This window comes from Natrix helvetica, assembly GCF_964273705.1.
Source record: "Natrix helvetica genome assembly, chromosome: 2".
Taxonomy (NCBI): Eukaryota; Metazoa; Chordata; class Lepidosauria; order Squamata; family Natricidae; genus Natrix; species Natrix helvetica.
Genome location: NC_138552.1, coordinates 216,434,592 through 216,448,319, shown reverse-complemented (window position 1 = coordinate 216,448,319; position 13,728 = coordinate 216,434,592). Strand labels below are relative to the sequence as shown.

At 38.5% G+C, this 13,728-nt stretch overlaps 1 protein-coding gene across 4 annotated transcripts in view; it reads right to left on the bottom strand.

Moving 5' to 3' along the window:
* Positions 1-13,728, bottom strand: part of SMOC2 (SPARC related modular calcium binding 2) — a 138,136-nt gene that overhangs the window by 47,247 nt on the left and 77,161 nt on the right. The gene's annotated exons all lie outside the window — the stretch shown is intronic.

Genomic DNA, 13,728 nt, shown 5'->3' with positions numbered 1-13,728 from the left:
CTGAGTTTTGGAGTATGATCTTATTATACTTTCCTTCAAACTCTGTCAATGTACCAAAAATGAATAGAGATTATTGGAAGGACATGCGCAAAAAATAGGAGATAGAGTTTGATACTTTTGTTCAGGTCAAAAATCACTGGGCAACAGAATTTTTGGCACAGAAAATTTCCCACTCGATATCTTGTGTATGATGCATCTTTTCTTTCCTGCATTGCAAATTTTAAAATAGAAAATTGAGAGCAAGATCTTTATTAAGACCAAGCAACAAAACCAAGATTTCTCTTCCTACCAGTTGTCTTCACTGGTTCTTACTGGGGGGGGAGAAGAGACTGGAAAAGTCACCCAACTGGCTTCATTCCTAAAATGAGACTAGAACTCAGTTTGTTGTACCTTAGTCAATACACTAAACAATTTCTCAATGATATCAGTAAAAGTTGTAAAAACATTTGTAAAAATCCCACACCTAAAAATTAAATAAATGCTAATGGATCTAGAAGAGATTCTGTTGAGAAATCCCATAGGAAGTTGATTTCTCAGGGATAGCTAGTAACTCAGTACCAGCTTTGTTCTTATAGCAGGAGCTACAGTTGTCCTTTGATTTACAATTGGCCGCTTAACTACCATTCAAAGTTACAACTGACTGACCTGAAAAAGAGATTTATAATCCAGATTTGAAGCTTCAATAAACAGGTCCCCTCTGCAGTCATAAAATTGAACTCTGGGTGCTCAGCAACACAACTTCATTTAAATGCACTTCTGGTTTTCAGCAAAACTTCACTTAACAACTCTGGATTTGCATAACAACTGCAAAGATTCACTTAATGACTGTCACATGGGAGCCATGGGCAAATTCTCCAGGTCTTTCTGGAATAATTTGGATGGCATAAATGAGATAGTCAGAGAGGGACTTATTTAAATCAGGAAGGAAGGAAGAAAGGAGGAAGGAAGGAAGGAAGGCTGGCTAATAGTTATTAACTAATTATTCAAAATTTATTGCCTTCGGTATTAGGAGCTTTCTTGAGGCCAACTGGAATGCTGATATCTCCACTGTATGTGCCTTTCTGCCCAGATATATACAATAAATTATTTCATACAGATTTAATAATTTATCCATAAAATCTTACAATTATAAAATCTTACAATTTTATAATCTCTGGGACTATAATGCTGTTTATAAATTGAGCCTTTGGAAATGATTTATGACCCAAAACATTTTAGAATGTGAATTCTTCAAACCTGTTTACTTTTGGTTGTCCTCGAAAGCAATTACAATTTTATATCTTCTTAGAATGTCTGTGCATATCTATGTTTATTCCAGGTTTGAATCCGGTTAAATAAAATGAATATTCCTGTGTGAAACTCTCCCACTCTTTTGACATTAAGAAACTTGCTTTGTAAACCACAAACATATTTTTTCTATGACCACATTCACATGGCATGTTCACACTAATCTGAGAATATCAAAAGCTGTTTTCACACGTGTGTGTGTGTGTGTGTGTGTGTCACATTTATGTTGCTTTTGTTTCAACAGACTGCAGTACCAATTTTTTAGAAACTGAATCCCTTCTGAAAATTGTGGGCTTTTTTGTCAAATTCTATCTCTGAAAGTTTGTCAAATATTTTATGTTTACTTTAGTGTGTTAACAAGCTGGATAGTGTACATTCCAACTTCCTTAAATGTAGTTAAAAACAATACAGTACTGCATAAAGAGACAAATCAATAATTATCCAACCTACAAACATCCATATAAACAAAAATTCCAAAATCTTTGCACTACCACAGAGTAGATCCCAGTGTTCCAGCGTCAATAACCATGTTTGAATGATTTTCCTAAAAATGAAGATGGAAGGGGCCATCTAAATATCTGGCAGAATGTTGCTTTGACAAACATGGATGGCACTGAAATGGCTTCCCTCTGCGATCCCTGGAGATATCATCCCGTAAGTGAAAAGGCCTGGAGGAACTCCACTGTGTTTGGATGGGGATCATGTTAGATAGGAAAATTTTGTTGGCTGGGGAAATAACATTTGGAATAAGCAGTCCGACAGATGTCAAGTCCTAAGTAATGAAAAGATTTAACATCTAAAAGCTTCCAAACACCTAGAGACATCTCAACAGCATCATTTTTTTTCAATCTAGGGTTGAAATGTATGATGGAGTAACATAAGTTTATTGATGAATATGTGTTTGTGGATCAACTTGTCCAGTGGTTTCATGTATATGTTCAATAGAAATGGAGAAAGAGGAAAGAATCCAGTGGAGAAGGCATGTTACAGGTTCCATCCCTTATTATATTTGGCAGGCTCTAAACACGGGCCATTTTTTGCTGTGGTGTTCACACTGTGGAATCTTCTCTTCTCCCCTCCCCTGAAGTGGAATCTTCTCCTCTCCTGAAGTGAGGTTGGCATTGTTGAGCTTCTGGAAGTCCCTCAAGACCTGGTTATGTCAGCAGGTCTAAGGACTCCAGGAGATAAGTGAAGTAGTAAGGTGCTCTGCTATTCTTAATACTACTTTCCTCTGTTATTCTTTGTTCTAGCTTGGTTTTTATACCCTTTAAATTATTGCTTTTAGCTGTTGTATGCTGTGCAGAGTCACTTGTTTATGAGTTGGGCGACAATATAAATTGATTTAAATAATAAATAAATGCAGCCTATTTTCTGTCTGAAAGTCGCATCCCCTGATATTTTAGTAAGGCAGAATACTGGAAATTTGATAGAGCTAATGCATTAGAGTTATTTTCACCAATGTACATAAAAGGAATTGTGTCACATCTAGAGGCAGCTTGCCTTGCAATAAAGCTTTATTTGGATAAATATGAAATACAATAAAGAATGAGTGAAACTCAATTGTTCAACCACAATACATAAGCCTTAATAATGTAGAAATGAATACTTTCTGCTGTGATAGTTCTTACTTTATTATAAGATTAATAGCTTGATTTGTCTTGCTAGGAAAGCATTTCCTGTCCCTTATGATGTACAATGAATTATTTCACCTTGGAAATTCTGCTGGATGGTCCATGGAGTTCAGATAGAGCATGCGTTTGAAAGGTGGTGGAGATGTTTAATCAGAGTTTAGCATTATAGACAGGCTTGATCTACTCTGCACATTTTAAATTTTGTGTTTAAACATCAGAAAACAGGTTCTTGTTTTAGGGGTGGGGAAGGGGGGCTTCTTTCACCACAGCAATGACTTTGGGATAAGGTTGGTTAATTTACATCCATGCCTTACAATTCAATAAGATTCTGGTTTCCAGTCACTGGACAAGATTTAGAATAAATGAGCTGGAAGGGACCTTGGAGGTCTTCTGGTCCAGCTCCCTGCTCAAGCAGGAGAACCTATACCAGAGGCCTTCAAACTTGGCAACTTTAGTCTTGAATACCTTGAGAACTGGGTGCTTTTATATTATAAAGAATGCAAGTATCATGACATAACTTTGACTCCAAGACTGGGGGAAACCCTACCCAGATTCCAGGAGAAAAGAAAAAGAAATTGTAGAACTTAGAGATACAGATGCACATCACCATCACAACCTCACTCCTCACATCAGACTAAATTACTTTTCAAATAAGTTATATTCTATTTGGCTATCCCAACTGCATCAAACTAGGTATACCGGTAACTACACATGGCTTTTCGGTCCCTTTTGGAAGACTCATCTCCTAATTTCTAAAGATAGCATCACTTTCTGGAATGTGGTGACCATAAACTTTCTTGGCATGAAGTGAAGGAATATTTCTTTCTTTCTTTCTTTCTTTCTTTCTTTCTTTCTTTCTTTCTTTCTTTCTTTCTTTCTTTCTTTCTTTTTTTTTTTTGCCTTTTGCCACCTTTGGGTTAAGAGTGTCAGACTACTGCCCAAAGCTCAACAACTAAAAATCTAACTTTCTGAGTTGTTTTTTAAATTCTACTTATCAACAGCTGCTACCATGCACAAAGCAAAGCATTTTCTGAGCCATCAAAATTTCTGCAGGGGACAAGTTTTTAGCATGAAGCTAGGGATACCTGGGTTGAAAACCGAGCTGCAGAATGCAAAATAAATGACATGGTGTTTCCTTTTAAGTTTGCCTCTGAGTCATTATTCTCTCATTTACTCCACTAAAATGATGTAGAGCAATTACACAAAAGCTACAATTTGGGCTATTTCTTAAGGGTAAACCAATGACCCTACTAAAGTCTTTATTTTGAAAGAGTAAATCACATTAACGTTTGCTAGGCTGTTCTGCACTAGGCTTAATTTCTTCAGATCATCCAGAGCTATCTTTCCTGACAAAGCTTGGAAATTAATTTTTTTTAACCTGATACTTAAGACTGAAATGGATGGCTGGTTCTGGCATCTTTATCAGCCAGGAAAGCAAAAAAACCAGTAAGAATGCCAATAGATTATATATCCTTAGTGCTTCAGCAATTTTTAATATACTCCCATAAAGTTTGCTTTTTGTATGTTTATAATCGGATCCAATGGCTCAGCTTTTCTTTTGGCTCCTGCTGAAAAGGCAGATCCATGGTTTGGCTGTGTCTTAGCTTGTGAGCAAAATAAAGCCAATCTAAAGGAAAAACATTCAACTATCCCATTATTAACTATAAAGAAAGAGGAACTTTGTGTCCTGTATTCTGGGTAATGTTTCACATGGTCCATGTATATAAAACCCTATATCGGGGTGAAATACAATACAATAGCAGAGTTGGAAGGGACCTTGGAGGTCTTCTAGTCCAACCCCCTGCCTAGACAGGAAACCCTATACCATTTCAGACAAATGGCTATCCAACATCTTCTTAAAGACTTCCATTGTTGGGGCATTCGAAACTTCTGGAGACAAGCTGTTCCACTGATTAATTGTTCTAACTGTCAGGAAATTTCTCCTCAGTTCTAAGTTGCTTCTCTCATTGATTAGTTAACCTTTTTCTTGTTTTTAAAATGTTGGAAGAAGCTTTTTTTGTTATTTTTTTTAGTTTTGTGGTAAGCCTTTCTTCATTGTGAGCCTTAGCTTTCCTTACTTCATCTTTACAGGCTCAGGCTATTTGCTGATATTCTGCCTTAGTTATGTCCCCCTCTTTCTACTTTTTATACTTATCTTTTTTGTCTTTCAGTTTCTCAGAGAGTTCTTTATGCAGCCATGCTGGGTTTTTTGGGAGCTGTTATTTCTCTTCTTCGTTGGTATTGTGCTAGACTGAGCTTTTGTAATCTCAATTTTCAAAATTTCCCAAACTTCTGGAGTTATTTTCCCTTTGAGGATTCTCATCCATGGAATTCTTCCCAAGCTCTCTCTAAGTTTATTGAAATTAGCTCTCTTAAAATCTAAAACTCTAGCTTGACTTTGTTCTACTACTTGTGTTTGCATAATGTTGAATTCCAATATTGCATGGTCACTTGCTCCCAGGGTTCCTGTGGCTTCAACACCTTCTATCATTTTCTCTGTGTTACTGAAAATTAAGTCTAGTATGGCCAATCCCCTTGTTCCCTTCTCTACTTTTTGGGAAACGTTTTCTGCTAGGTTCGTTAGGAACCTGTTGGATCTTCCACTTGGTGCAGAGTTTGTTTTCCAGTTGATGTGGGGCAGTTAAAATCTCCCATTACTATTGTGTGGTGTGCTTCCTACATCCTTAGTTAGCTGACTAGCAAAAAGTTCATCTACTTCCTCTCTTGGTTGGGTGGCCTGTAGCATAGACCTATGGCAATGTCATTCCCACCCCAACCTTTAATATTGACCCAAATGCATTCAAGATAGGTGGCTTTTTCTAGTACAAGTAACTTGATCTAAATTCTTTGAGCAACTGATTACGTTCAATAAAGCATATTGCTATAATAAATAAATATACTATGTTATAAATTAGGGAAGTACAAACTATCCAGAAGGGATATTTCACAAAACAAGTTTTCACAAATGAATCATGTTAAAACAGCTACGTCCTCTAGAGCAGGGAGTGTTAAACTCACATTGTCATGGCGGCATCAAGTGAGGTATCGGGCATAGCTAAACTGGGCATGGGTGTGGCCAACATGTGACACATCCGGCCCGTGGGCCAGGAGTTTGACAGCCCTGCTCTAGAGGATTTGGCACAGCCACTTCAGTGGATGTCCTGAGTGGATGTCTCCATGTATGTTTAGGCATCACTTATTTGTTTTGTTGCCAATCCCAGTAGATGTTGATGATGGGGAAACAATTGAGGAAAGCAGGTGCATAAGCTTGCCAAAGAAGGGGGCTGCTGAGGTATCCATTGAAGGCAGGCAAAAAGATCAGGCTGGCAAGTCATACCATTGAAACCTTGTCCTTTTTCTACCTGAATTATGCATATCTTAAAAGGGACAATGCTTTGATTGTATGGTCACACCTTGACTTTTTTTGACCTGACCCACAAATGGCTCAGGCTGGCTGCTATGCTTAGAGGAGTGGTTCCTCAGGCTTGATAACTTGTTAACTGATTAACATCCTGCACAATCCCATTACATATTTACAGATCTTTTAAGCATAAGGACAGCTGATGTGTCCTTCTGTTTAAATGTTGAAATATTCACTTATCATTTCTATCAGTGTCCATTTTGAACTTGAACCATTTTGAACTTCTACTCCATGCAAAGTGCATTCCAGAGTTTGGGTAGATTGTCAAATTCATTTCCCAGTGCACTCTAGTCAAATACAAAGCTGTTTTCTTTCCTGAACATCCCACCTGCAAGATGCTTTATCTCTCCTCAGCTGTCGTCCATAATTCTAAATCAACTGTAACTAAGAGGCAGCAGAGAGCCACTTCTCAGTAGGTTATGGAAATTCTGTTTATGGCAGCTTCGTTAAAGCAAAAGACCGTTTGTTTTCAGAACAGGAGCACTTTTAGTTTATCTTTTCTGCTCAGGTACAGGGAAGACTGATTCAGATATTCCGCACCAAAACATACAGCAGGCATACTTCTTTGGAGATGGAAGAGAATTCAGGGGTGGGCTTCACAAATTTCAGCAATGGCTTCTCTGCCATTGCTGGGTGGGCTTGGCCATGGCGGGTGTGGCCTAGTCGGCCTCCTGAACCACAGGGAGGTGTTTTCGCCTTTCCCAGGCTCCAGAGGCTTTCCCCGAGCCTCTGGGAGGGCGAAAACTGCTTTCCCAGGCTCTGGAGACCTTCTGGGAGGCCTGTTTTTCCCCCTCCTTCAGCTTCTGCACAGACCCTGCACTTACCTCGCATCCAAAATGGGCTGTGTGGAAACTCCTGGGAGGGGAGGAGAGGGGTGGGGTGGGCATGGCCATCCAGGGGTGGGATTTGGAGGTTCTCCAAACCTGCCATAACATTAGCTACGGGATCTCCCAAACCCAAGCGAACCCATAGCAGCCCACCCATGAAAGAATTCCTTTAAAAGTCCAATTCAAAGTAACTGATGTTTCAAAAAAAGCAATGCAAACATCCATTTAAACAAAACTTGAATTCTTCATTTCCATTTGTCACCATCGTAATTGTGAATTGTGGTGCTGAAATGCAAACTATTAAACGTAGTGTGCATTTGCTGGTTCCCTAGAAGATCTGCACGAAGCAACGTCACAGATGATTGCCTGGATAGCTGAAGTGGACATCCAGTTATGAGGCCACTGCCATACTCCCTTAGAAGTTTTGTATATAGTTATGTGGGTTGTGTTTATATATTTACTTCTCTTCTGGCATGTTCTCATCGTATGCTAAATAGTAAATAACTGTGAACAGCTTCTCTATGAAGCAGTCACTAAACAAGGGCTATCCATAAAAAAATCAGTGCATGGGACAATCTCCAGTTAGCAAATGGCTGTAATCCTAGTTTATCCTAGGCATATCTTTAGATAAAAATAAGTACAGGATTCAAAAGGGGTTTATTTAGATTTACGTAACTAAATATGCTTTATTGAAACTCATGGATCTGTTTTTAGCGGGAGGAAGTAGAGAAACAATATCTTTTGCTTCACTGATTTTACAATGCCTGATGATACATAAATGATACTGTACTTGACTGCAAAGAGAGCTTCAGCTAATTTTAGACATGTAAACTGGGGCCCTTAAGTCTTGTCTCCTTTTTCTTCACCTCACACAGAAGTGAGAATCGAAAAGGACCTGTGTATCTCCCTTTCTAGATTTCTAACTGCTTCACAGTTACTTGTACTGCGGCAGTCCTTTTCACAAAGTCCATGTTGTCTGCTTATTGAGGTTTGATCATCTTCTTTAATAATCAAAAAGGTGAAGAATCCAAGCTAGCATTTCCTTCTATGGGATCATTAGAATCCTGGCTTCCTTTAAAACATGAGATATCTATCTCGCCAATTAAAATTAGGCAGAATAAAAGAAAGAAGCTTGGTAAAACTGTATATGTGTTCAGCCCAAGTATCTGACATGATTCTTTTATCGGACTTGGAAGGAATACAGACACTTTTACATCTTTCACTGGCCACGAAAATGTCTCATATCAATGAAAACACTCCAGATAAATAAACAGTAAGTGATCTGTTTTGCAAGGAGGCCATTGTTTAAATCATGAAAATGGCTGCTTTCCCTCCCCACCCACAAAGCCTTTTTGCTGAGAGGCATATCGCCATAATATTGTTTAGCCTGTTTGCTATAAATACTTATTTCTTTTGGGCCTCACAATGTCTATGTTCGCACACTTAATCTGAACTCTTTTGTAACAAGGAAATAAAGTCTAAAATGCCTAGTCCTTTGGCTGGATAATTCAAATGGTTAATTTTTTTTCAAAAAAGCAGTGTAAAAGCAATAACGAAACTGGTCCTCAGTCTCCTAATAGGGTAGTTTTTTATTAAGTTGACATAAATTTAGCCTAAAATTGATCCTTGATATATGTATTTCCCCATATCCTGTCGTATCTACTGAAAAACTAAAAACATATGGCTTTAAGAGTTCAAAATTCCATTTTGATACAGAGAATTAAGACAAAAATTAGTAACATAATTACTATAATAATTAATTATATTTTAACAATAGAATCAATTCAATAGAAGAGGTGCTTTACTTGCTAGCAAAATATTCTGTTGGGCTGCTTTCAGGGCTACAAGGTAGCTTCTTAAAAACGCCAGCCACACTTTAAAATGTACTGTACATCGGAAGTGCTTTACTAGTTTTAACTGCATACATCATACAAGGGAGAAACAGATTCCCTATTTAGTTAAACTAAATTGAGGTAAGTGCTCTAAATGTAATAGCCAGGTGCTAAAATAATTATTCCTTTAATGTCATTTTCTACCTTCTAGCAAACAAGCAAATAAAATTGCAGAGAACTTATGAGTGTTGCTTTGCTTACGAGACAGGAACAAGTTTGTCAATGTAGCAAAGCTGAAATCATGCTGAAACTATAAAACAGACCTGAACACCATTCTTTTTTATAGGCAGAAATACTGTAGGGCAGCAATAAAATAGGTAGATATCTACATGTCACATGACTTGCATCCCATAGCTTTCTTCCGATTCATCCAGTGGTGGTATTCAGCCAGTTTGGACCGGTTTGAATGAACAGGTAGTAGCAATCTGTAGGTGGACCAGCCCACCCGCTCCTGCTCTATGCCATCATATTTAGCCACATTTTCTAAGCCAAATGCATGCGTGCAAGCCACATGCATGCGCGGAAGGCACACACTCACATTTTTGGTGTGCGGCAAACCAGTGGTAAAATTATGTGAAATCCACCTCTGAATTCATTGGATTTCGATCCCTACAACTAATGGAACCGAAACCCAAGAATATTTACAGGGATCAAAATCCACTGTATTTGGAGGGCATCCAGTCAAAAATCCTGTCTGATTAAAAAGCTTTTCCCACTGTTTATCAAAGAATCCCTTGTTTCTCTTTCAGAATCATTGTGAAGGAAAACTGGCTAAATCTCTTTGGGAAATGTTTGTTTGTTTTTTTTAAAGTAAGATTTGAAGCAAACAAACAGGATCATTTCCAAAGTATTGCGGTATAATTAAAAATAATGTGTCATGTACAATTGCAAAGCAAGTCATTCCTTTCACTATTAATATCATGAGAAAGTAAAATGGCTACTGCAGCATTAACATTGGCAACTCTTCAGTAACCAGGCCAACTATGGTTCCCACCCTCTGACGGTATATCCATGCTATCTATCCTATAATTGTTTTGCAAAACATTCCAGGAAGTAGTTCTCAGTAAAAAGCTAATGCTGGTATAAGAAAAAGCAGAATTAATAGAATTCAGAAACTTTGCACAGTCCCCTTTAAGATTCCATGGTGGTTGCTTTATTGACTATTTATTTTAAAGCTATAAACAAAATGAGGTAGGATTACTTTTATGGGTATCATCCATCCCTGTTAACTTTCAAACAAACAAGGGTTACTTATTCAACAATTAAATATTGGAACTGCTTGCTTCAGTTTTGCTTCTTCCCTACCGCATAGCATGCATAGAAGTTTGTGTATTTTGTAATTTGTCTACGCAACTAACTTAGTCAGCATTCACTTCTCAAAGCATTATTTAGTTCAGACTTTCCTCCATGAGGTGACAGTTATTTATTTATTTACTTATTTATTTCACTAATTTTGCAAATTAAAGAGAAAGCATCACGTCCAGCTTTACCAATCAACTGTTTCAATTTTATTTAAGGAAAGAAAGCTGGATTTATTTATTTATTTATTCTTCGCATTTCTAAACCGCCCCCTCTCCCAAAAAGGGACTCGGGGCGGTGTACAGTCCAGACAACAAATAATAGATAAAAATACAAATATAAATATAAATATAAATATACGCATATATGTGGAGGAGGTTAAAATTAAGAGTACTGTACAGAAGAATAAATATGGCTCTAAAAGCCCTAAAATCAATTAGAATTAAAACACTACCCTTAAAATAACCAGTTGAGAGTATACTTCCAGGAGTTAATAGTTGTAACATTTATAATTATGCCAGGCCAGCTAATCGGATGGTGGTGAAGAATATACTTCCAAATGAAAGAACATAAATACAAGCTAGATACTCTATCACTGACACCTATAACTTTGAATAAGATTATATGTTTCTATCATTTGACAAGAATTGTCTAGGTTCAGATTTGTAAACATGGATTTCCAATATCAAAATAAATCATTCTTTTCTACCAGAAGACCCTCTCTCTCTTCTCCAAAATTGGCTGGCTCAAACTCCCGTCCTTTTAGAGAAGATTTCTAAGATGAAATGGTAGGAGACTATTTCCTTAATGATAAATGGATACTATTAAATACTATGTATTTCAGTTGAAATATAAGCCTTTCCTGGCGCCTGACAGATCGCTGATGCTTTTCTGATTTTCAGTCCGTGGGTCTAATAAATTATGAAAGCCAACATATCTCATATATGAAAAGCAAAAGGCACTGCTGTTTTAGGCTGAAGCTGCAGAAAAATCATATAATATAATTAAAAAATAGTTTAGAGAAGATTACTATCTTTTGACATTAAATTAATGTATGCTATTACAAAAAGAGATTGGCCTTGCAAAAAAGCAGGCAGACATGTCAACTGTGGAGATTCCATAAAATCCTGGAACATCCTGAATAGAAATTGTATCATTTGGATGTTAAACAGAACAGTTTTAAAAAGTTTTAGGATGGAAGGGTCTTTATTCTTGATGGGAGGCACAATCTAGGGATGCCAGAAGGCAGACTTTGTAAGAATTTCGAGATAATAGGTAAAGTTAAAAGTTAAAAGAAAATGCTCATAAAATGAGACTTTTGAAGATAGTAGAAATATTGAATGTGTATATTTTTGTTAACTGAAATGTAAGCAACACTAGGGAGGTCTGGAAAGGCTTATCTATTTGCATAGGGCAAGCAAGTAGAAGAGACATAAAGCAAACATATTTATGTTACTGTATATACTATTTTAGTACCAAGAAGAATAAAGCAAATATTCAACAAGATATGCTTACATGTCCAAGATTCTAGCAGCTACTCTTTTCTTCATATTCATACAAATAGTGAGTGGGAAAAAAATTGCAGGACAGTTCAGTATATACTGTATCTTCTCAGAGGGAAGTCCTACTGAAAAGAATTAATTCCTAAACTTGAAGTAGGTATAACAACTTTTCCTGAGTTGACATTCTCCAAATAGCTCGCAGTTAAACCCATGTGATTTCCTAGCCATTTTTTTTTACTGGGAATTAAGGAGCTGAAGTGTGCCAAAGTGCTTTTCAAAAAACAACTACATTTTCTTGGGGTTTTTTTTCCCCTTGAAAAAATGAGAACCGAAGAAGCTTCTTGGATGAGAAGCAAAACATCTTCAAGGAAAAACAACAACAAGAAAATCCAGTTGCCTTTTGAAAAACACTCTTGGGACAGCTTTGATCTGGATGTTTGAGAATCTCCACAGACATTGAGTTGAAATGTAATATAACTCAAGGGTATTGGAATCAGTGACATGCAGTCAGGTGAGGCAAGTGAGGCACAGCCTCACCACTCTCATCATGAAAAAAAAAATTAAAAGGAAAAAGCTGAGCTAGTTGCTGCCTCACCGTGGATGACTCTGCTTAACCTCACTGGTGCTCTCCCTCCCCAAGTGTAGTGACTTCCTTCCCAGGCCCCCATTCATTTCTCTCTCTCTCACACACACACAGCTGGATAAAACTATATAAAAATCTAGCCCAGCTTCACTGATTACAAGTTTGAAAAGGCAACGTGGCTCCACCTGCAATCAAACTACACTTGGGGAGGGAGAGCACAAGCGAGCACTGAGGAGACCACAGGAGGAGGCAGGAAGCCAGGCAAAGAGCCATGCTGTAGTACACACACTTCCCCCCAGCCTCTTTCTTTCGGAAGGCTCGGCTCAGATCCCCTCCGGCTTCTCTGCCTCTCCTCTCACCTCAGCCTGCCAGCAGGAGGTGGTGGGTGGGCTTTATTGTGTTCCAGGCATTTCCCACCCAGACAGCAGGCCGCATTTGCAATGGTGGAGGTGTTTGGGAAAGGCAGCAGGGGAATGGGGGGGGGGGATGGCAGAGGAGCTGCTTTCAAGCCACTGGAAAAGATATCCAATCCAACTTTTGTGTGTGGGGGGGTTTGTTTGAGAGTGAGTGAGAGAGGGAAGGGGTAGGAGAGATAGTCCAATCCAACTTCTGTGTTTGTGTGTGTGTGTGTGTGTGTGTGTGTGTGTGTGTGTGTGTTTGAGAGAGGGGGAGGAAGGGAGAGAGGGAGGAAGGAGGGGAAGGAGAAGAAAAAGCAAAAGAAAGAAGGAGCAAAGGAGAAAAACAAATGCTGTCACTTTAAATTGGAACTGAGCATGCCTGGCTGTGGAGTTCTGGGAGTTGAAGTCCACAAGTCTAAAAATATTTGAAACCCAGCACTGTGTCAGTGCCTCACCAGTCATAAACCTCACCGCACGTCACTGATTGGAGTAGAAGTAAAAGTCTGTATAATGAGACTACATTTTCACTCTTCAGGTTTATATAAACTTTCCAGTAAGTAAATCAGGCAAATTGGGATTTCTGCATAAAGGGTGAGAGATTGTTGGTTTAGCAAAAATGGCCATGGGATTGTTGTGGCCCACCACCAGCCAGTGGAGCCAGTGGCAGACTCAGACAGTGAGGAGGTTGAGGAGGAACATGGGCCAATCCTGGAGTCTGGGGAAGGCTCTGATGAGGGCTCTGCATCAGAGACAGAGATGGGGCCAGGGCCATCTGACAATTATCAGCTGTCTTCGGAGTTGGAGATCAATGGGGCAGAAGAACAGCTGGAGCCTGTTCCTGATGTGCGCATGCACAGAGCTGCCAGGAGAAGGGAACAGTTAAGAAAC